Here is a 21,882-nt window from a genome sequence, read left to right as displayed (position 1 = left end):
AGTAGACTAGTGAGGAAGAGCCAGTGGGCGGGGGGGACCCACCACAGACCAAAACCAAAACAACCTGGATCATAATTGCTCATGTGGAAGCCAGTGGGGCCATTGAAACTAAAGGGACATTCAGAATAGGAGCTCTGTTCTGTGAATATAGACTGAAAGTGATTATTTTGGTAGCTACAGGGCATACCTGAGGCTGGACTGATTATGTTTATCACTAATCAACTAAGGGAGGGAGGCAAGGAGAATGTATTTGGATCAGAATGTTGAAAACAGCTCTTTGAAATAGCACATGAATAGCAGTAGTAACTGTAGTACTTTAATAACTGGACAAGCTCTTTGGGACAGGGACTATGTCTTAGATATCTGAAGAGACCATGCACATTTCTGACATTGTGAGTACAATACTGACTCCTGTAGCTTCTTACTGATGAACAGACTCATTTATCAGGAGAAACTATTTATTATGAATGGGGATTATGTACAGAAATGAGGAAATGCAACTTTGTACTTCGCTGTGTAGCTGCAGTCCATGACCAGGCCTTCTTTATGTATCCCAGAAAACCAAAACTGAATCTAGAGTATACAGAAAGTGAGGCACATCTTCACTTCCTGGAGGACTTGCTCTATAGCACAACTTTTATAGACAATAGAGTTTTACCACTGCCTTCAGTGGGCTTGGATTTCACTCTTTATCAATAAATACCACTGATAAGTAGCACATGTACATCATAATGGTAAGAAGAGTAGGAAATGCAGGCTAAATTTGAAAGCAGCAAATTTGCCTGCCTTTCTACTAAAACTAAAGTGAAGAGGCTAGATGGAAGCAGTGACTTACACAAATGTTATATCTTCAGTCCATGGAATATTTATTATAATTATTTTATTTTCCCGCTGTCATGGCAGCGGAGTGCTTCACTGACAACCCCTTTCATCCCCCAAAAGTAAAAGTACATTATAGCTACATTTTGTGATCTCCCCAATGTTCATTTCTTTGGTGTATAATTGCTGCTTCTTCATTTGAGTAGCAATTAAGCTGCAGTATGTCTAGGCTTGTAAGTTCAGCAAACTTGGAAAATTCCTTTAATTTTTAGTGAGTTGTTTGCCAGGTGGTTTTCTCCCCCAAGCTTGCCAAATTCTGATAATTACAACTTATGTCAAACTGTAAACATACTGCCCTGGAACACAGAGGAATTACCATACCACATTAGTGGTTGACAATGCCTGCCACCCTCATTCAGCACATAATGGTCCCAAGTCAGCAAAAATACTGACATGTGGCCTAAAGGTCTACTAGAAAGTCAGCCTGCATCACTTCTTAAAAGTCTGGCCAACATTTTTTGATGAAAAGGTTTTTCATGGAAAAATCCAGCTTTTGTTAAACAAAACGATGGGATAACATTGTAAATAAAAAAATAATTAAAAGGTATTTTTAAATAACTGATCTGTTTGAATCCTGAGAAATAGAAACAAATTCAAACATTTGTGACTTTTTGGGTTACCCCCCATTTTCCAACCAGTTTTCCTGCCTTGAATATTATGCTGTCTTTATACCACATGTTGCTGAACAAGCTACAGTGCCACTGATACTCCATGTTATCATATGCCACACTGGCATGCATGATTGCATGACAGAGATAATGTTGTAAACAACATAATGAAACACATATAGTACATAAAATTCTATTTTAAACCAGGTACTGTACTCGAGCAAATCTCTTCATTTTCAAGGTTACTCTACTTGTGCTTCATGTCCATAATTACTGAAGAGAGAATATCAATGACCATCACCAGGTCAAATATGCACCCAATTGTTTTCATAGGCTTCCATCTCTATCTCTGAAGTCATTTAAAGCCACTGAAATGTATACTCCAAATTAAAAAACATAGTAAGAGAACCAAAAAAGTGCCACTGTGGCTTAACAACCAAGTAAAAGACACAGCAAGAAATAAAAAGGCATAATTTAAAAAGTGGAAGTTAAATCCTAGTGAAAAAAATAGAAAGGAACATAAACTCTGTCAAATTAAGTGTAAAAATATAAGAAAAGCCAAAAAGGAGTTTGAAGGACAGCTAGCCAAAAAATCAAAAAGTAGTAGCAAAATGTTTTTTAAGTGCATCAGAAGCAGGAAGCCTGCTAAACAACCATTGGGTCCCCTGGATGATCGCAATGCCAAAGGAGCACTCAAAGTCAATAAGGTCACTGTGGAGAAGTTAAATGAATTCTTTGCTTTAGTCTTTATGGCTGAGGGCGTTAGGGAGATTCCCACACCTGAGCCATTCTTTTAAGATGACAAATTTGAGGAATTGTCCCAGAATGAGGTGTCATTAGAAGAGGTTTTGGAACAAATTGATAAACTTAACTGTAACAAGTCCCTGGGGCCAGATGGCATTCACCCAAGAGTTCTGAAAGAACTCAAATGTGAAATTGTGGGACTATTAACTGTGGTTTGTAACCTATCCTTTCAATCAGCTTCTGTACCTAATGGCTGAAAGAGCTAACGTAATGCCAGTATTTAAAAAGGGCTCTAGAGGTTATCCTGGCAATTACAGACTGGTAAATCTAACATCAATACTGGGCAAATTAGTTGGAACTATAGGAAAGAATAAAATTGTCAGAAACATAGATGAACATAAGTTGTTGGGGGAAAGTCAACATGGTTTCTGTAAATGGAAATCATGCCTTACTAATCTACTAGAGTTCTTTGAGGGGGTCAACAAATGCAGACAAGGGGGATCCAGTGGATAAAGTGTACTTAGATTTCCAGAAAGCCTTTGACAAGGTCCCTCAAGTAAAGTAAATTGTCATGGGATAAAAGGGAAGGTCCTTTCATGGATTGATAACTGGCTAAAAGACAGGAAACAAAGGGTAGGAATATATGATAAGTTTTCAGAGTGGAGAGAGGTAACCAGAGGGGTCCCCCAAGGGTCTGTCCTGACACCAATCCTATTCCATTTATTTACAAATGATCTAGAGAAAGGGATAAACAGTGAGGTGGCAAAATTTGCAGAGGATACCAAACTGCACAAGATAGTTAAGACCAAAGCAGACTGTGAAGTGCTTAAAAAAGATCTCACCAAACTAAGCGATTGGGCAACAAAATGGCAAATGACAGTTAATGGTGATAAATGTAAAGTAATGCACATTGGAAAAAATAATCCTAACTATATGTGCAATACGATGGGGACTAATTTAGCTGTAACTACTCAAGAGAGAGATCTTGGAGTCACTGTGGAGAGTTCTCTGAAAACATCCACTCAATGTGCAGTGGCAGTCAAAAAAGCAAAGAGAATGTTAGGAATCATTAAAAAGGTATAGAGAATAAAACAGAGAATATTTTATTGCCTCTGTATAAAACCATGATACGCCCACATCTTGAATAATGCATACAGATGTGGTCACGTCATCTCAAAAAAGATATATTGGCATTGGAAAAAGTTCAGAAAAAGGCAGCAAAAATATTAGGTGTTTGGAATGGGTCCCATATAAAGAGAGATTTTAAAAGACTGGGACTTTTCGGCTTAGCAAAGGGCAGACTAAGGGGAGATATGATAGAGAGCTATAAAATCATGACTGGTGTGGAAAAAGCGAATAAGGAAAAGTTATTTACTTTTTCCCATAACATAAGAACTAGGAGTCACCTAAGGAAATTAATATAGCAGGTTTAAAACAAACAAAAGGAAGTTTTTCTTCACACAGTGCACAGTCAACCTGTGGAACTCCTTGCCAGAGGAGGTTGTGAAGACCAGGACTTTAACTGGGTTCAAGAAGGAACTAGATAAATTCATGGAGCTTAAGTCCATCAATGGCTATTAGCCAGGATGGGCAGGAATGGTGTTCCTAGCCTCTGTTTGTCAGAGGCTGGGAATGGGTGATGGGATAGTGATTTCTTGAAGATTCCCTGTTCTGTTCACTCTTTTTGGGGCATTTGGTATTGGCCACTGTCGGAAGATAGGATGAGATGGACCTTTGGTCTGACCTAATATGGCCGTTCTTATATTCACTTGCTACAGTTTGTGTTGCAATGTGAAATATTTAAGTAAGTGGAAGGATTTTGTCACCAACTAGTACATAGCTATAACATCATATCTAGATATTTATTATGTAGGTGCACCAAGTGAATGTTCTAATGTAGAATAGTCATATGTGAAGGGTTGAGATCATTTGTGTCCTCAAGTACTTCTTTGAGTATAAATTTGCCCATTGGATTTCTTATTGCCCCTCAGTGTTGATCTGTGTGTTCTTGTCTTACTGTTGCCTTCTACTTATAGCTGGTCAAATAAAGAAAAAAAAAGCAGATTAATGAGCCTAATCACAAATATAAATTACTCAAATTCCATTAATCGGTAATAGTGGGTGATCCTATTATATATTTGCAGATTTTTACATGGTCTTCAATATGCATGAAAGTAATTTTAAATCAGGTGTTTCACAAATGTATATATAAACTGAGAATGTTTTCAGTATACATTTGTGAAACTCCTGATTTAAAATTACTTTCATGCATATTGAAGACGAGTGCTTTTTTTGTAAGAAAAAAGGTGCCGGTACTCGTTGGCAAACTTATTGAGCAAAAAAAACGCGCTGGGGGCTGTAATGTGGTCACAGCCCTTTTAAGAACCACAGTGCCATGCTGGGAGCCAGAAAAAAAAATGTTGCACATCCCGAGTAGGCTTCCGTCAGGAGCCAAGCCTCCCCAGAAAAATAGGTGCTGGTATGCGCGAGGGAAATCCCATTCCTTTTCTGTAGGATAGGAAATTAGGTGTTGGTACGCCATTTCAGGCAGTATTGTCTCAAAAAAAGCACTGTGTGTGTGTGTGTGTATATATATATATATATATATATATATATATATATATAGTATTAAGAGCTTTAATGAGCAAAACCATCTGAAGAAGTGGGTTTTGACCATGAAAGCTCATGATGCACACACTCTCTCTCTCTCCGTTAGTCTCTAAGGGTATATCTAGATAGCAGGGCTATCGGATCCCAAAATAGCTACTCCGCGTCTTTTAAACGTGCCCGTTATTTCAAAATATTTTTTGAAATAATGGATATGCTATTTTGGCATCCCTGTAACCCTTGTTCCATAAGGGTTAAGGGATGTGTTGAAATAGCATATTATTTCGAAATTTGGCACTGTGAAGATGTGCCAGAGTTCGAAATAAGCTACTTCAAAATACAATTGAAATAAGATACGTAGTTTGCATCTCGTAAATTGTGTATCTTATTTCAAGTTTAGGATGCTGTGTAGATGCACCATAAGGACTTCTCGTTGCATTAAAAATGGCAGTCATCTTGATCAGGGAGCAAAACAGTTCTTAACTGATCAATCACACACTGTGAATGGTGAATGGTTGAAGTGAACAGTTTGCAAATAACCATTAGTCTGAAAATAATTATCTGAACCATTTGGTGAATACCTCCTAATTTGTTCTCAGAAATCAGGAACACTAAGTCTCCACTACTAAGAGACAAATAATCATGACTGATAATAATATAGATCTTTCAGAGACCACCTGTGGATCTTGCAATTCATAATTTGCTATAATTTTCTCATTCTGTTACTGACACAGTAAGGAAAGAAATCTAAAAATATAGGAAAATAAAAAAAGTTTCCTCTCTAAGGTAAGCATTTCAGTTCTGAAGATGTTTGGTTACTCGGGACCTATTTTATAAGCCGCAGTTATCTTCCTGGTATTGATAAGAGTAGTCAAGCAGTTGAGAGACATATTGTACTTTGTATCCACCTGGCTTGTTGCATGTGGTAATAAACTCAAGAGGGGGGAGGGTGATAGTTTAAGAATGCAGAAATGCGCATATTGAAAATTCAGGTTTTCTGAGCTACCAGCATCTACCACTTGGCATCCATTGTGTGACAAACAAGGAAAATGAATCTTTAGTGTCCTGAATATGCTCGTGCTTTCAATCTTTTTTCACAACAAAGAGATGCGTGTAATATACACTTATTCTTACCCTTTGTCATATAGGCCTGGGCACCTCATAATGATGAGACAGGTCATGCTTGCCTGAAAGAGCACTATATGTATCATGTTCTCATGTTTCTCCTTCTGTGTTGTAAGATCAGTGCTGCACACCAGTCTGTTCTAGGCTTTGTATCATATTTTCAGTGTGATGGCTGTGGAGTCAATTTCTTCCTTGGTCTGGCCATTGAACATAATATTTGGTTTTTTGGACAGCCAATATTATGAGAACACTAAACTCTACAGTATAGTACCACTGTGATTATTTATATGGTCTGCAAAGTATACTATTGTATATGAAACAGAAGAGTTGACCCCATAGTTGTAGTCTATGTCGTGTGTCAATCAAATATCCTACTCATCCTTGAACTGGCTGCATGTTAATGCTACTGTGTGTATAGTTTGTCAGGTACTTTGAGATGAAAGACATTATATAAGTATACAGGAAGTTCCCATCTTACGAATGGGTTGTGTTTCAAAAGTTCATTTATAAGTTGGTTCATTTGTAAGTTGGTTGCTTGTTTATAGGAAATGGGTTCCGATGTTAGAAATGGTGGTTAGGTTCCCAGGCTAGCCCACAAAAGCCTATTTGTCCCATAATGTAGCTGAAATACTGTATATTTGTAATGAAAAATGGTAGAGAACTATACTTTTACAATACCAGCAAAAACAAAACAGAAACATCATACAATTGACTAAGAAATAGTTGTTTATTTAATCTTGAATGCTGGTGCTTGTGGAAAGGCAGGTTTAATTAGAAGAGGTTGAGGAGGTTCTGAAGGGGATTTCTGTGCATCCCTTGGCCAGCCCTCTCTCCCCACGGGCTATGCCCAGCCCCCATTCACAATGAAGAGGTGAGCAGTACAAGCGCAGGCCGGAAGACTCCAGAGGAGCCAGAGAGAAGCAGTGCTTTGAAGGGGAAAACCACCTCTTCTTTCCAGCCAAGCAGGTGTGCAGCCATCCCTTCTCCTTTGGAGTCCTCCGTCCCATGTTTGCAAAGCTCGCTGCCACCCACATCTCTTGTCTGCTCCCCTGAGGCTACAGAGGAGCGGTTGTTCATATGTGTGGATATTCATATGTCAGATGTTTGAAACTCAGGGAGTGCCTGTATATTATTATTTGTTATTCAGTACAGTACATCTGGAATGTGAATACAGTCAGAAAGAAGTCCTAGTAGCTTAATGTTGACTTATTGAGAAGCAGTTAAAAAATGACATCTAGCATGTATTTATAAGAAGATTTATAAAAACTCAGCAGTTTCAGAGTAACAGGTATCTGATTTTTTGTATGATTGCTTAGCTAGAATGCATGTGCTTTAAAAGTATCCAATACCCAATGTTTTCTAGAAAAATAATTATCCCACGTTGCAGTGTTAGCGGTATAGCTACAGTATCATCTACAAGTACCCTAATTTTTTTAGTTAATGAAACAAGAATCTCAATCCTCCTGAGTCCCCATCCTTCAGTTCCTGTCTGCTCTATCTCAGCACCCTCATAAAATCATATTTCCAGAGGAACGGATAATGTTCACGTGTTTGTCTTTTGATTATAGCTCTGAAATAGCTATCAGGTTTTCTCAGAGCCAACTTCCTTTCATTCCTTCCACTCCAGAGTCACTGACTGCTTCAGTGTTACCCAAAATCAGTATCGCCACCCTAGTACTGTATGTTAATCCAAGAAAGGACATAACTGAGAACTTTTATTGGCAATTTTTACATTCTAAATGGCTACTCTCCAACTGCCTGTCATCTGGAATAGGAAGATTGTCTGCTGAAGGCCTACTTCCTTCCATTTGCATTGTATTCTACAGAAATGGATTTTAATAACTTTAATAATAACGGTGCTGAACAGTGTGGCCTGCAAGTGTTAACCTAAAAACAGGACAAACATAACATAATGCCTGTTGACTTTTCACCTTTTAAATTGCCATTGGCCTGTTGCTGCTTATTGACAATAAGATAGGAAGTAAACTTAGACTAAATACTGGTCAGAAATGCCCTGTTTTGAAAACACTCAGCTAGAACCTCAGCTGGTATAAAATATTTAGAGACATTAGAGAAATTAACAAAATGAAATCCCCCCGCTTTCCTGTAATTTGTTAAATCCTTTTTATATGATTCTGCTTTCTGACATTTTATACCTATTTGTTATGCATTCATGTATCACAACTGGGGAATGATGAAGACATACTTACTTGTGTTTCATTTCTTTTGCTGGATTGTGCTATTGCATTGATGACTCTCTGTGGTGCAGCATTTATGTTCCCTCTGGGTCTGAATGCAATTCTGTTATTCAAAGCAAAAATTCACCAGAGTTTCTCAAGATTTGTCTACATGTGGCTGTTATCACTGCTCTGCTACTTGCCAAACAAAGGGTTTTTCTATGACTTAGGTATTGGGTGGGGAACCTTTTTTGCATTGAGGGCCACTGACCCACAGAAAAATCAGTCAGGGCCGCACGCAAGTGCGAAGTGGAACCCCCCCCCCTCACTGTGGCCCCCAACTGAAAAGGAGAAAGACTCCCCGCATTCCCCTCGCACATCAGAGCCTAGGAGGGCCCAGCCTCATAGATTGTGTGTGCTCCAGCCCCCAGGGGCAGCAAGGGGGCTGGAGAATCAGTACAGGTTCCCCAATGCTGGGGGTGGGCTCTGAGCCTTGGGGGCTTGATCCAGGCAAGCCGAGAGCCACATCTGGCCCCTGGGCCTGAGGTTCTGCAGCCCTGGTATACGCTTTTGCATTAAGAGTTTGATAGAGACTGTTATGTATACATATCTGAGATCAGAAACATCAATCCTAGAGTTGATTTATTCTAATCTTTTCTGGTCTTTAAACTGTGTTTTGCAGTGTAGTCTCTGCCCAGGGTAAAATGGGCTATTTTAATGACAATAGTATGATATATCTCCATATATGTACCTCTAAATATTCTTTTTTTGACTCTAGTATGAGGTTTTTTTCAGCAGATATTTTGGAAAAACAATATTATATCTGATTCGACTTTATAGCTGATTTCCCACTGCCTCCATTTTCCAGCCTTCAACCTATGGTCTAACTATATGCTTTTGGTGGATTTGACCATAGCATTGAAACAGCTACTCTTAAAACCATTGTGCTTTTTCAAAGAGTTTCACCAAAACTGTTAAAAATAGCAGAGATGCCGGATTTATTTATCTGTCTTGTTTTCCCCATTTGCTGAAAGAGTTACAAATTTCCCAGTTCCCCATATCAAAGGGCAATTTCCCCATAGATTCTAAGGTCAGAATGATCGTCTAGTCTGACCTCCTCTATAATACAGGCCACAGAACTTCCCCAAAATAATTCCTGGAGCAGATCTTTTAAAGAAAGATCCCATCTTGATTTTAAAAATTGACAGTGATAGAGATTCCACCATAATTCAATAATAATGGAAAATTATTGCAATAGTTAATTACTCTCATTGTCAAAAATTGCCATGTTATTTCCAGTCAGATACAGTACCAGAACATGATAGGAATGCGTGCTTCAAATTTACAGTAACTCTCTTATGTGATAATTCCTCTTTCTTTTCCTGAGTTTGCTGTATTCCTTTCTGGGAGGTCTGGAAAGTGTTCCACATGTTGTCACTTCTTCATATTGTAGATAGGGGTTTTTAAGTTTGTCCTATATATAGCAAGTAAATAGATGAGAGATGCTTGGATTTGTTTTGAAAACTTCAATCTGGCCAGCACAATGGATTTGACATTTAACAGCAAATTTATGAAACTAAGAGCAGCAGCAAAGATCATCTGAGTTGAGATTCAGTGGCAGAAGCATTACCCCTTATCACCCTCTAGTACTACCAAAAACTGATTGCTTTAGATGGGACCCATCCCCAAACATCACTTGAGCTTGGAACAATAAGAGGGATCGGAGCAGACAAGATGTTTGAAACTTCACTACAGAGCAACTCAGTTAGGACCCTTTTCTATGTCGTATTTTATTTCCCCACGAGCACCAGTGCAGCACACTCATGTCTCAGAAAAATTCTTTCATACTTATAATTAAAATGGTCTGTCATAGACACTGTGACATTGGCAGAACAGGTGCCTGCTCATGTCAAGGCCCTTAGGGCTCATTGAACATGACAAATGCACGGCTGGAAATGAGTCTGGCTCACATGTGTGTTAGCATTTTTAAAAATAGATCTTCATTTTATAAAATAGATCTTAATTTTCATTCTTATAAAATTAAGATCTATTTTAAACTTTATGGAATGCCTTAGGACATTGCCTGTATTAATCTTACTTTTAGCATCTGTGCCCAATATTGTCAAGTTTTATTGAATGTTTGCATTATGTTCCTCTTTAATTGTATAAATCATCAAACAGGAAAGGAGCATTAATTAATGTAGAAATAATTGCTTCCTATGGAAGGTTTTAGGTCCTGTCCATTAAGAAAGCCCATTGAAACCAAATGACCTAAGCATAAGCAAGAGGTCCAGCTGATGTTGAGGCCACTGGGTCTTGCTAAACACTGACAAATGCATAGCTAGAAGCCACTCTGGCAAGTAAGGCAAATGAGATTGTGGAGAGAGATATGTTTATACAGGGCACGGCTATGTACGGATGATAATTTTTGATTGATAGATTTTAAATTAATAGATTTTAAGACCAGAAGGAACTTTTAAGATCATGTAATATGACCTCCTTCACAACACAGGGCATTTAATTTCACCCAGTCATTCCTTTACTGAGTCCATAAGCTATAACACCATTTTGGGTAAGCAGGATGACCTTACTTTGGCTATGTCTAGACTGCAGGCTTCTTTCGAAAGATGCTCTTTCGAAAGCATCTTTCGAAAGAGCATCTTTTGAAAGATCGCGTCTAGACTGCAGGCGGATCTTTCGAAAGAAAAATCCGCTTTTTCGAAAGAGAGCACCCAGCGAGTCTGGATGCACTCTTTCGAAGACGGCCTCTTTACATTGAAGAACGCCTTCCTTCGAAAGAGGAACTTTCGAAGGAAGGCGTTCTTCCTCGTGAAATGAGGTTTACCGCCATCGAAAGAAAAGCCGCGTTCTTTCGAAATAATTTCGAAAGAACGCGGCTTGAGTCTGGACGCAGGGGAAGTTTTTTCGGGAAAAGGCTACTTTTCCCGAAAAAACCCCTGAGTCTGGACACGGCCTTTGAGATTATTACCTTTTGGGGATGTTGGTTTTGATTTCTGCTATAATGTTTCAATATCCTTGTATTTGAATTAAGTTTTATAATTTCCTAATGAAATAAAAACTAGGGCCTTCCTAAGTCCACATTACTACAACCAAATACAAAAAATGCAAAGTAATGAGGAATATATATTTAATTTGCAAAGGAAAGGCAGTCTGACTTCAGCACTGACAATTCTGCCTTGCATTGTATGCTCCTCTTGAAGTCAGTAGGAGTTGCATATGACTTTAAATGAATGTTACATCAGCAAGCATTATTGCACTTTAAAGTACAGAGCAAATCAGAATCAAAACTATAATAAATACATTATTGTAAAAATAGAAAAACACACAACAATAAGCAAAAAGCACTTATAACTCAACTAGAAGATTTACCCGTCATTACTTGGGTCCTTAACTCAATATCTTTTGGAAAATAAAAGGAAAATGTATATGCTTTATTGAAGTGATTACATTTTTTTAAAAATATAGTGTTATTTTTATGAAGTTAATTTTAGTAAAAGTAAACAATATCACTAGCTATGTTTTAACAAAAAGGGCTATAGTCCATTTGGTTTCCAATAACATTGTCTTCTAGTTTTCAAACCTTAAGCATTGAATTAACTCTGCCAAGACAGAGCACTACTCCAAATTTCCCCATTTTATCTATTTTCTGTAAGGTTTATTGAGAAGCAATCCTACTGCAGGTTCATCCTATGTTGCTGGCACATCTTGGTTCAGTCTCTTTCAGATTTGCTTGGTTACATGAGTTTTGAGGACTGTACTTGATTTGATTATTCTATCTCTTTTCTGTTTGGTTTTATGAGAAAGAATCCCATTCCAGGCACATCCTGTTTTCCTGGCACAACCAAACCCTAACTTTGCTTTAAGTTATGATAAGAGGAAGCTGGATACTGAATGTGGTGTACTGTTTAGGAGGAGATCTTGATCAAACAGACAAACTCTCTAAAATATATAGTAGATAACTTTTGCACTAGGGAGCCATGTGGTGGGGAGCCGACTTCTAGGAGCAGACTTCTCTAAGCAAATGGACAGACTCCACCCAATGTTAATACAATGATAATATGAAGATGGACAGTGGGTAGTACAGCTTCAGTTTGAGAGTAAGCAGAAGGGTTGGGGAGTGAGCAGGTGAAAGACAGTATTTGTTGCCAGCAAGATGTTTTGGGCCTGAGAATCAGACAAATGACCACAAGGCACATTTGAATTTAACTTTATCCCACCCCCATTCCCCAAAAATAAAATCCACAACTCAAGAAAATGGGGGATGGTTGTATTCTGCTTCCTACATATGCATCTTGGGAAAAGTGCCAAATATTCAGGAAGTGGGAGAAGGGTACTTATTTCTAAAATACAGTGAAGAAAGCAGGAAGAAAAAAAGAGATAAGTGAATATGCAAAACCACAGTTTTGCGGCAGATCACTCTAGGTCTCATTGACCTTGGCAGTAATACAAAGGTCATATTTTATATGCATGAACTGTCCTTGAACAATTTCTCCAATGTCTTAGGCACAAACAATTTTTTTCTTCCTCATAAAGCACATTTACTACCATCTTCTCTCTTTTTTTCTTTTTTCAAAAGGATTTTTTTTGTATCCAGCAAAAAATCCTGGCTTTGATCCTGTTTCATTCTCTTAATCTGCATCATAAAGAATCTAAGGTCACTAACGTAGTAAAAGGATTTCATTCTGTCTTCTTTGCTGGAAAATCCAGTCACACTCCCAAAACAATTGACTGAGTCTGACACAATTCACAGGAATGATTTTGTTCTCTTGCTGAGATGGGAACATGACTAGCATTGAAACTTTTTTTGGCATGGGAAGATCTAGAATTAGGGAGAATTTCTCATCACCAAGCACAAAAGACAATGGGGAGGGGTTTCAAAGATTGCCCAGCTCCTTTTGGGGTCTTTGGAAAGCTCCTTTTGAGTAAACAGGCATTGCTTGGGTGATCTACAGTATTTTGAATAAGGTCCTAAGCTACGTCTTTACTGCTTCCTTCTTGCGCAAAAGTTTATGCAAATGAAGCGCGGATTAGCATTTTTTCAGGAAGAACGGCTCTTGCACAAGCGGGTTTTTTGGGCAAAAAGGAGCTATCTACACAGCTCCTTTTTGTGCAAAAGCCTCTTGCGCAAAAACAGCCCCTAATTAATTATGCAAATGAAGCACAGCAATATGCTAATCCACACTTCATTTGCATAGGCTTTTGCGCAAGAAGGAAGCCGTATAGACGTAGCCCTAATATAGACCAAGCTAAGCAGGGTTTGGCTAATGGATCCACTTCAGGCTTATTGGCCACCCGGACCATTACCCTCTCCAAACTTGCATGGACAGACTCCATGGCTCTTTTCTCAGGTGGATAAGGCATGCGAGCCCCTCCTGAGCAATGTTCTCTGACATGCTCCTGCCTGCAGCAGAATCACAGCTATTCAGAAGCACCCTGCTGAAGGTGGGTGAGTGAAAATCAAGGGTGTGCAGCAACAATAGTGCTAGTGGGTATGATAGCATCACTAAAATAAAAAAATGGAAGGATGGATTCGTGGGAAACAGTATGAGCAATTTAACCCGCCATTTCCCATGAATACATGTAATTCTTTTGCTCTCTCATATGGCTGAAGGTTCCTCTTGGTGACAAGGAAGTAATAAAGCATGCATGATGCAGGAGGCGTGACAGCTTTTGGAATATTTGTAGGAATATCCTGCCTATTCTTCCTGAGGTTGTATACAAACTACAACACTGTTTACGTTTTCATCTCTGCCTCAGATAGTTCCAAAATCCCATCTCCGCCTCAGATAGTTTGAGCCCAGTTCCTAGTGGACTGTCCACATCATAACAAATCTACCAAAACTGGTAATAATTTGTGGGCCTCTTTGGCAGATTCAATGACAAGACTATAGATGAAACAGGCACAGAGAGGGAGCCATTGTCTCACCCTTAAAATAATCCCTCATGGTTATAGTTGAGCTGTACTGTCAGAGCAGTGACATACAAAGTGCTGTTTGATGATGAATTCTGAAAAAAATTTGGAAAGCAGGGAAACAGGGGCTGTCCATTTATCCCTCCCCCCCAAACTTTGCATTTAGCATCTTGAAGATATAAAGATAGTTTAGCCTCTATTTCTGTTAACAATTTCTGGTAGGTAACAGAGTGGACCAGAAAACTCCTTCCCAAATTTCCCAGTATTTGTCATGTCTTCGTCTGCTGGGCTGTACATTGTTTTCCATATTGATTGACAGATAAAGAATCATCAGTGTGGGAAGGCAAATGTCTGTAACTGTGCTGGGGATTATAGAAATGGTGTAACTGACTGGTCTCACCATCCCTAATGGGAAAAGAAAACTTGCAAGGCATGGTTCAGCACTGGAGTATCACCGTTTCCCCTAAAATAAGACAGGAGATAACCTCTGCTGGTGGAGAGCTTGCCTGGAGAAGAGGAGTGGCAGATGCCCAAGCAGGGTCTTCAAAGTGGGTAACACAGACCAGAGAGGGGCCATGGCCAAGACAAGAAGGAATGTAGTGATTGAACTCCATCCCCTCCATGTCCAACTAACACTCAATGAGAGATTTTGGAGGATGCTCGCCTTCAGTTGGGCAATTTAGTGCACAGGGCCTGATTCACCCCTCTAGTGCACCAGCTTTACTTTTGTGCAATGCCACTCAGTGAGAAGTCCCTGTTTTGTTATTAGCCAATACATTTAGGGAGATAAATTGCCCCTAAGCTGAGACACTAGTTGCTAGTTTTCTAGGCCAGCGTGAATTTTTATGGCTAACAGCTTCCTGACAAATGAGGTTCATAGTGCAAGACTGAGGATGCAGCCTTAGCTGAACCTGAACTGAAATCAGCTACTCTAATTCACATGCTATCATAGCCCTTAAAGACAATACTCACAATAAACGTAATAATGATGTCACTGTCGCAGCTGAACCAAGCCCTTAGTGGCATTGTTAATATCTCCAACTTCAGCCACTGTGAAGAGCTTCATTACTTGGTTTCCATGCTACTGGTAGGATATCCAGCTCTCCTTTACCAAGGGTGATTCTAACAGTTTATTTTAACTGCTTTGTTTGCATAGTACAGGAAGGCTAACTTGATGTGAAATCTGATGCCTGGAGCAGAAACATATTATAGCATGGTAACAAGTGGTTCTTTTTCCCCTCTTAGCCTATAATGGCAGTACAGAACCACTGGGGGGCACTCACATTAGCATATACCTGGAAAGCTGCAGAACAAACACCTTTCAGGTATGTTCATTTATTCCACAGTACTCCCATTGCAACTGAGTGTACTGTAAAATGGAAAAGAGAATTTGTGGAAGGCTAGGCAATCTGAAAACAAAGTAAACCCTTGACCGAAGCTTCTACTTATAATTTGCTCATTTAGTTTGTCATAGTAAACATATATATTGCACAATTCAAGTGAAAAGATGAAGAGTGAAAGGAGTTGTATCTATGAAAGCTTATGCCCTAATAAATTCATTAGTCTATAAGGTGCCACCGGACTCTTTGTTGATTTTGCTTAAACAAACTAAATCATGGCTACCTCTCTGAAACCTGCAGGAATATATGTTTCTCAGTGTCAGGCATTTTGGGTGTCAGAGTAATCTGAATGAGAGAAGAGTGTTTTTAAGGTCTAAATGCAGCGTGACTTGTACATTTCTCTTTCCTACAACATTTGTGTGGCCACCTCTCTGAGCTCAAGGTTACGAAGGAAGTCACATTGTAGCCAGAGATGCTAGTTGCCAAGGTTGAATGATTAATGTTTTGCCATCTGCCATACAGTTCCCAAGAGGGTTCAGATTGCCAGAGCTAATTCAAGGAACTGCTTTCTGGTAAATCCTTGAACATTTGAGACCAAAATCCAAACCTTGGATAAAGTCTCCACTTGTACTTGTTTCAGACAGGTTAGTTAAATGAAATTGGTACTGAAATGGATGAATAAGTACTTGGGGTGGGGGAAGGCTTTCTCATGTATGTACTATTTGTTATATTTAAGGGGTGCCTTTCAATGATCAATGTTTGCAGAGATCATGAATGTAAAACACAGAACATGTCTCAAATCTTGACTCTTCTCAGCAGCTTGGCACTGGTGTCGCTGAACTGTCATTAGAACAGGAGGGAAGTCTGAAAATTAGGCAGAGCTCATGTTAGATCACTAAGCAAGATTTCTTGTTTTGCTCTGAGTTATACTTTTATAAAGTCATCATTGGGATTATTCTCCTTCTCACAATGCTCCCCCTGCAAATAGAGGGCCTGTTGTTTTTCAGTGGTGTCCAACCAGTTCTGAAGCAGTAGCCTATATAGTGGCTACTGTAATAGCAAACTAGCCACACTTAACTGGTCAAATAGCCACATGTAGCTAGTGGCTAGTGTGTTGGACACCAAGGTTTTAAATAGAGTCCAATAGCTAGTGTTTATCACTCCCTAAATTGTATGCTAGGAATGAATGGACATCTACGGTAAAATTTTCAAAAGCACCCAATTTTCACCTAACTCTCCTCTCTTTGTAGGAGGAAACTGGTGTGTAAAAAGTGAAAAAAAAAATTATTTACTAGTTCCCATAACATAAGAACTAGGGGTCACCAAATGAAATTAATAGGTAGCAGGTTTAAAACACAGGTTTCAAGAAGGAACTAGATAAATTCATACAGGTTAGGTCCATCAATGGCTATTAGGCTGGATGGGCAGGAATGGTGTCCCTAGTCTCTGTCAGAGGCTGGGAATGGGTAATGGGAGAGGGCTTGCTTGATGATTCCCTGTTATGTTCACTCCTTCTGGGGCATCTGGGATTGGCCATGGTCAGAGACAGGATAGTGGGCTAAATGGACCTTTTGTCTGACCCAGTATGGCCGTTCTTATGTCCTTATTATGTAGCAGTTTTGAAAATCCCACCTCTGGAGTCCATTAGCAGCTTGTGGTTGGGGAAATTTGATGACAATTAAAATATGGTGAAGATTGAATGACCTGTCATTACTGACGTGGTGTGGCTTATCAGGTGAAATGTCAGAATGTTGGAAGATGGCCACTTATTGCTGCGCATGCACTGTATTTTCCGAGAATAGCGAACTCTGGGCCAGATCCCCAGCTCGTATAAATGATCATAGGTCCACCTACTTCAATAGACTTATGCCATCTGGCACCAACAAATCTGGTTTCTAGTATTATCAGTTGGGCTCCTCTCACCAGTAATACACTCACCTGGGGTTAGCCAATGAGAAGCTCTATGGGCAATAGTATCTTTACAATGGGATACTTAAAAATATTACAGCCCAGTTTTCTAATCAAGATGCTTGCAGATCCCAGGTACCTCAGGTGGAGCTGAAGTACATCAGACCTTTGAAAATCAGGGCATTTAAATATGGATTTAGATGTTTAAACATGTCTACACCTGTGTTTGAAATAGATGGTCTTCACCCCTCTCAAAATCCTTCAAAAATCTTCCTGCTTGTTTAACTTTTCCTGTTTTAAAATAAATTATTATTATTATTTATGATATACCTGACTCCTCCAGAGATCACTTTGTCAGTGTCTGTGATTACTGGAGTCAGCCAGCAACACGATAGAACTTGCTTGTTTACATAGCTCTGAGGGTTATGACAACACATCAGAATGTACAGGTGCCATGTTAGGATGCAGCTTGCAATTCAGATCAGTTGACTCAACTCTTCAATAAAGAATTTCCTAGTTTTAAAACAATTTAATCTTGTTGTTCTCCTCAAAACAATCTGCTTAATGCAACTTTTTTTGATCTCATTAACTTTAAATTTATTTTAACTAAAGCTGAGAATTAACAATTGCAAAACAATTGCACTAACTGAAAAGAAAATTAAACCCATAAAATGTGTGGTAAATGCAATTTCCTCATAATTGCTGCTAATGTGATGCCAAGCTAATTACAAAACAGTTTTAATATGCTTTTTACTCTATTTGGTGTCATTTCAGTTTTGCAGTATGAAATTCAGACATGAATGAATTAGGAAAACATGCTTCAGATTAAGATTAGATTTAGGTCTGTACTTCAGCTTTGACTTTAAGACCATGCCAAAGCTAAGTAAAGGGGCTGAAATCTTACAAACTATTCTCATTAGCCTTCAGCACCATATGGAAATCCCATGAGTTGTACTAATCTTGCAATTTTCATGTACGGAAATCTGGTCAGATCTGCTCTTCTTGCAAAAAGGCTGCCAGTCTGAGCTGCAAGTGAACCATATAACTTGAAAATAGACTGGTTTTAGACTGGTTTTAGACCCAGAACCAATGCCACTTGACACCACCCTGGAACCTGGCCTACCATTTACATTGGCTATAACTTAAAAAAGATTTTTGTAATTTGTTCTGGCTTTGCTGATATCTCCTTACCACATAGTGAGGATTAGCCATAGCCATCGTTTTGTACAAAACCGAGTAATTCTCCAGAGCCCTTTCATCTGTTAAAAATTGCTACTGTGCATTACTTCCCTATCTATAGCTGGATGAAATATGCAGTTTTCGCACATGCCCGTTCATTTGTCAGGCAGAACACTGAAGTGTAATGCAACTTTTATTCCAGAAACAGGAAACAAGTGCATTAGTTCAGAATATGTCACATCTACCTCTGTCTGTCTCTCGCAGCTATGAAGTGTACCACACGCATATCCATATCTTTATGGGGACATCTTCTGGAATCATCTACATATCTTCCTTTGATCCCTTAATCTTCAAATGCCCTTAATTGAATTGCATTTTTCTGGCAGAGGACAGCTGCATACGACTCCCTTTAGAGTCTGTCACTCGACATGTCAAAGAGAATTGCTTAAGAAGATGTTCTCTTTCCCTTGATGGGGGAACTTGTTGCCACTGAGCAGGTTCCTGGACACAGCCACTAACTCCCCCTGAGCATCTTACACCCACTGCCTGGCTTTCTGCATAACACTGGGATTTCTATATCCTGGCACTCCCCCGTTATCACCCTTAGCTCTCACTGTATGACAGGAGGCCCAGATGCTGCCTCAGGGTATGGAGATGTGCTAGATAACCTCTTGAGTCTCTTGAGCTCTACAAAATCCATAGGGGCAACCTAACTTGCATTCCACCTGGCCTCACAGCTACAAGTCTGGATTCTGAAGACCTTTGCCAGGGGAGTGATATTGTGATACCACCTGCCAAACCCATAATTGATACTCAAGATGCTGATTTCAGACAGGTGAGTTACTCCAGGTGCACACTCCAAGAGCCGAGAACTGCTCAGGCTGGGACACAAGATGGCAGAAATAGTTTGGCTGAAGACAGTTCTTGCCTGTGAGGAAAGATCAAGAGGCATAAGCAGACAATAGTAGCAGGTAGTAGGTTAAAGAGGAATCTGAAACCTCCGCAACAAGCGTTTCTCTACCCACTCACCCCATGGTGCCAAAACTCTTCAGTCCCCTCATGCGAGGGCAGGCATCAGAATTTTCAGTTTAAAATAGCTAGTCATCTTAGTTCCAATCGGTATCTGACAATGAAAGAGAGAGCTCCAGACAACTGTGACAGAAGCAGCTGTTTTACCAAAGGAATCTCTCTTCAAGTAAGTGCTGCAATCACAGTTTGTTAGTGTGTGTGTGTTCAAGAGAGACAGGTGTGTGTGTGTGTGTAGGCAGGAAATAAAAACTCATTGCCCTAAGGGACTTTTGTTTCAGATAAGTATATTGATAAAGCCCTGGCTGTGTAACTTCTCCCTCCCCCTTCTGAAAGAGGTTTGTCTGGTTACAGAATGCTAAATATTCAGTAACTTTCTGATAATAGTAATGAGTCAGGTAATTTTTGTGTCATTTGAACTTTTTTTTTTTAAAGCTCTCTGTGTTTTCCCGACTGTTACTCATATCAGCCAGGGCTGGGACTGGAAAAATGCATGCAGGTCAGTGCCTGCTTTTGCCTCTTCAAGGTACTGCGGAGCTTCAACAGTAATGCATAATACAAATCTAGCTGTGTTTTTTTCTAATGGTGGCAAGATCCTGGACTCTTTTTCTGGGTACATCCAGTTTCCAGGCAAATGAATTATTTTCTTTCAAACTGGATATGTGATTTACTCCATTGCCTCTCACTTGCAAAGGGAGTTCTTTAAATAGTTCAAAATGGGCTGCTAGCAAGTCAGAGACTATCCCATTGTAGCATAATGGTAGGTTCGGTTAAATAAACCTGCATCTGTCAATTAGTCTAATGCTGAAGTAGTTTTTTAGGGTATTCATTGGCTGACTTTTTCTGCCTGGCCGCTGCATAAGGTTTGTTATCTGCAGTTTCAGCAGAACTAGAAGAATTGTTCCCTGCACAAGCTTCCACAAAATCCTTGTGGCCCTACCTTATTAGCACCTGACTGAATGATGATATATATACAAAGTCTGTGACAACTCTGTTGAGAACATGTGAGCCATGACTGCATTTGAATGATGCCAGACGGAAGTTGCACGGCAATTTTCATGCTGCATTTATATTCATATAGTGTGTGTGTGTGTGTGTGTGTGTGTGTGTGCGCGCTAGAATCATTTAACTGAGAACTGAAATTCAGCCACTTCTAGGTAGGTAGGTTGCAGTTGTTAAAAGTACATGACAACAGTAGAACACAGTTTATGATAGGAAGTACACCATTATTTTGGCTGACTGGTATTAAACCTTGTTGGCTATCAAGATGGCCTTTCTTCCTTTAGCTTTCCCACCTACAGGATATTCTCTCTTAACCCCACAGAAGAAACTGTCTAGAGAAATGGCCTTCTCTCAGAGCATAGGACCTACTGCACATTTTTTCTCCTCAACAGGTATCGCGAAGATGACATCTGTGTGCTGTGGCATTGCAAAGAGGAGAAGAGGAGGAAATGGAGATGATATGGATCCATGTTTATAAAACAGTTTGGGTGAATCCTGTTGTAAACCCATTCATGTCAATGGAGGTCTTTCAGTTAATCAGCAGAACTACTTTTGAGGTAAGGGACTCCAGGAAGGAGTTTGGACCTATGTGATTAATTCAAGTCAGTAGCCACTGCAGATTAAAAAAAGAAATTCAGTGGATTTTGGCAAATTTTTCCAACAGAGTTTTCATAGACCTATTTACCATCAATGCCCCACCAGTCTTGTATGACAAATCTATGGGGTTGGAGAGAAAGGAGTTCCTTTTCCAAGAGGGATTGTGTGAGGACCACATCCCCTGTGCCTGAGTGAGTGCAGATGACTGCTAACAATTTGCTTTCCCCCAAGTCAAAGTATCTGATAAGGAAGAGGGAAGGATGAAGATTGCTCTCAACGGTGGAGCTGTCCAGCCACTGAGGGGCTGCGTGTTGCACTCCTTTAAGGTGTTTCTTAATTGCTCTTCCTCCTCTTTCCTTGTCTGACTGGAGGGCTCAAGGTGGCATTGAAGCCAAGACTTCAAGACCTTTGAAAGTCAGGCCAGTCACTCAGGGACTCAAATATGGATTTAACACCCTAACTTTAGGCACCCATCTTTGAAAGTCTTGGTAGATGACTCTGAAATAGAATTCTCCCTGATGCGCCCCCTGCAGTGATGTGATTCTACCCCACCAGCTGTGCAATGTGGTGGCTATATGCCACAATCTAGCCTCAAGGCATGGTGGGAGAGCTTAAAGAACCAGTCACAAACACCTGAAATACCAGAACTAGAACACATATCAGGGCTCGGAAACCAGGAAAATAAGCACAATAAGGTGTTTTCAGCAGGAACCAAGATGCTGGTGGGTGGTTGACATGTTTTGTTCATTCATTGCACA

The 21,882-nt window shown here is 39.7% G+C and overlaps 1 long non-coding RNA gene across 4 annotated transcripts in view; it reads left to right on the top strand.

Moving 5' to 3' along the window:
* Positions 1 to 5,643: 5,643 nt before the first annotated feature.
* The window catches only part of LOC112547036 (uncharacterized), a 36,863-nt gene continuing 20,624 nt past the window's right edge, over positions 5,644 to 21,882 (top strand). For 3 of the 4 annotated variants that reach the window (XR_012901465.1, XR_012901467.1, XR_012901464.1), the window contains exon 1: positions 5,644 to 21,084. This is a non-coding gene — a long non-coding RNA (uncharacterized LOC112547036). The remainder of the gene's footprint in view (positions 21,085 to 21,882) is intronic. The other variant, XR_012901466.1, reaches the window with a different exon arrangement.

The sequence above is a fragment of the Pelodiscus sinensis genome, chromosome 2 (genome assembly GCF_049634645.1).
Source record: "Pelodiscus sinensis isolate JC-2024 chromosome 2, ASM4963464v1, whole genome shotgun sequence".
NCBI lineage: Eukaryota > Metazoa > Chordata > Testudines > Trionychidae > Pelodiscus > Pelodiscus sinensis.
Note: the sequence above shows the minus strand (reverse complement) of the source record. Positions and strands in the feature narration are given on the sequence as shown.